Genomic DNA, 2,983 nt, shown 5'->3' on the forward strand with positions numbered 1-2,983 from the left:
AAAGACAGGCCAAAGAGGTTTGTATTCCCAACATCCTCCAATTATACCATATTCACTTCCATCTTTGAGCTTTTTTGCAGACATGTCATGCGTGTGAAACAAGGTGCCAGGCTCTCTTATGAGTTAACTATGCATTTGAATCCAGAGAAACTGTCATTTGTGTTTCCAAAACCAGTGAATATTTCTGTAGTGGATCTGGTTATTTGTTGTTTAATGACCATAATTCATCAAGGCAATGACCTTGTCTATCTTGTTCACCACCATAGCTTCAGTGTCCACACCAGTAGCTAGCAAATAGTTGATAATAAGAGTTGGAAGAATAAATTGAACTGCAACTATTCACTTTTAATATTTCCTTAAGAAAAACATGTTATGTCTATAAAGCAATTTATGCCTAAAAGGACACATATAGTTCATTTTAAATAGTAGGCTACTAAAAGCCAAGTTCTCAATAAGTATAAAACATATATTATTATACACTTTTTTTAAAAAGCTGCTAATAGTGCATTTGCAAATTTTTTCTGTCCTTCTGGCCTCCAAGATGTTCATTGGAGGTTTTCTCCCTTATTATATTTTCCTTTTTCTTTTATGCAGCTAAACTTCATGTCTTTTTAGAAAATGGGAGAAGGAAACTCAGAATACTGTTTGATCAATAAAAATCTCACATTTGAAATTGCAACAGGGTTCTATGTCTAAAAAGAGATTTAAGCTACCCCACGCCTCAGAGATTTAACCGCCTTCTCATCTGGTGTATTTTATATCCACATTTTATTGTCTGTGTAACTTATGGCAAGACCTTAGAGAAGCAACCGTGTCCTTGAATATACTATGTTTTTCTTACTACACAGAGAACACTCAATAATAATAATCATGCCATAGTAATTTTAATGAGAGAAATAAGAAGTAATATTTCTACTCTATTCATCTTTACTGGGGAAATTTTGTAATTGAAAAGGTTTATTAGCAAAGTTGTTCCCTCTCAAAATCTCAAAGCAATTATAAAGAGCTACCTACTAGCATTCTTTGTTTTTCACATGATTTAATTGACAGTAATAATATATGATTATCCTCTCAATGTAAATAGGAATAATGGCACAAATAACTAAAATTAGTGTTTAAAAATATATGATCTTATCCATTTAAACTCTATCACCTGAATTTTTCAAACAAGAAAATAAATTTTTCCTGCCATCTTTTGTTAACCAATATATTTGTGCTGGCACAAAAGTGAGAATTTAAATAATTATCTGTATATCAGGTAAACATTGGTTATTAGGAGCAAATCATTAAATTCTTATCAAAATTAATGTTCATATTTCAATTGGTAGCCAAGATCTATCAAGTACAAAGTAAAATCTAGCAGTATCTAGATTACCTGCTGTCCAAGAATAGTTATTATTTATTATCAGATTAAATAGAAAATATACATGATTGAGATAATTATGCACATAATTTTAGGGTATATTGCCTCTAATCTTGAGGAAAAAATATGCTTCCAAGCTGTAAAATTTCTGAGTAAATTATTCGTACTGATAAAATTCCTTGGTCTTGGTCAATTTTCCATATTAGTTTTCCAACATAGTCAAAGCTTTAGAATTTCCTGTCCTTCATTTTATTTTACTTCATTTGAACTGCTAATTGAAAACTTAATGGGTACTGAAATGGCCAAAAGGTAGATGGTAAATAGAAGAAAAAAGGCTAATACATAGATATTTTTTCTTTTATGGAAGGGACAACCTGCAGTCAATCTAAGCAACTGAATTGATTCATTTTACAGTGGTAAACTTATTTCATTAATTAGGGAAAAATCCTTTCCAAATAAGATAATGCATTTGTTTGTTTTGTTTTGTTTTTTTAAAAAAAGGTGTTTTATGTTAATTCATTTTTTAACATTTTAATTCAATGAGGGAATGTTTAGATATTGTTGAAGTACAGTTTGAAGATTCTGAAAAGCTATAGAAAATGAGGAAATGGTCAAACATGGAAATAGTGAAATAGAAAAAAATGTTGAATCTTAGAAATTACAGACCAATAGGTAATAATCCACTAACCATAGGCCAATGACTATTGATTACTGGCATAATTTCTCAATAAATTGCTTAAACAGAAAGTTGCAAAATGTTAATTATTTGGAACTTGAATAATTTACTGATTAGAAGGAATACCACAGTGCCTGACATATAGAAAGTACACAGCAAATAATTTTTATCTGCCCTACACCTGAAATAAAGAAATTTATTCTGGATGACATTGCATTTTATGGCTAATTGAGAACTAAAACCTAATCATGTTTTTTAATAGATACAGGCTTTAAGCATAAATACTTCAAGTATCTGTTTACAACACTGTCCTATTAAACAGTTGCTTGGATAAAATCTAGAGGACATGCTTATCAAACTTGCAAAATTGGATGTAAAAATCAGACTATCCAAAAGACCTTTGCAAGTTTGAGGACAAAGAAAGATATTTCAGAAAAAATACAGACTTTAGTTTTGATTTCTACATATAAACTATATATAAATTACACTATGGAAGACTTTTCTTAGTAGCATAAAATTAATAAAATGGGTAATTTGCTGAAAAATACTATGCATAAGTAATACAGTACAAATGCCATTAAAAATGCAACAAAGTAAAATCTTCATATATATTCCAATATATTGATAAAAAGAGACTAAATTGGTTCCATTTCTCTCAAAGCTTACAGTATATAGGAAGAAACTCTCATGAAGAGATTTAGTTTGCTAAGTACTATGAAGCATAGGGGCCAGCCCGGTGTCATAGTAGTTAAGTTCGCGCGCGTGCCGCTTCAGCGGCCTGGAGTTCACAGGTTCAGATCCCGGGCGTGGACATATGCCCCGATCATCAAGCCATGTGGTGGCAGCGTCCTACATACAAAATAGAGGAAGATGGGCACAGATATTAGCTCAGGGCCAGTATTCCTCAAACGAAAAAAGAAAGAAATAAGAAGTATAGACGACCC

This window comes from Diceros bicornis, chromosome 9 (genome assembly GCF_020826845.1).
Source record: "Diceros bicornis minor isolate mBicDic1 chromosome 9, mDicBic1.mat.cur, whole genome shotgun sequence".
NCBI lineage: Eukaryota > Metazoa > Chordata > Mammalia > Perissodactyla > Rhinocerotidae > Diceros > Diceros bicornis.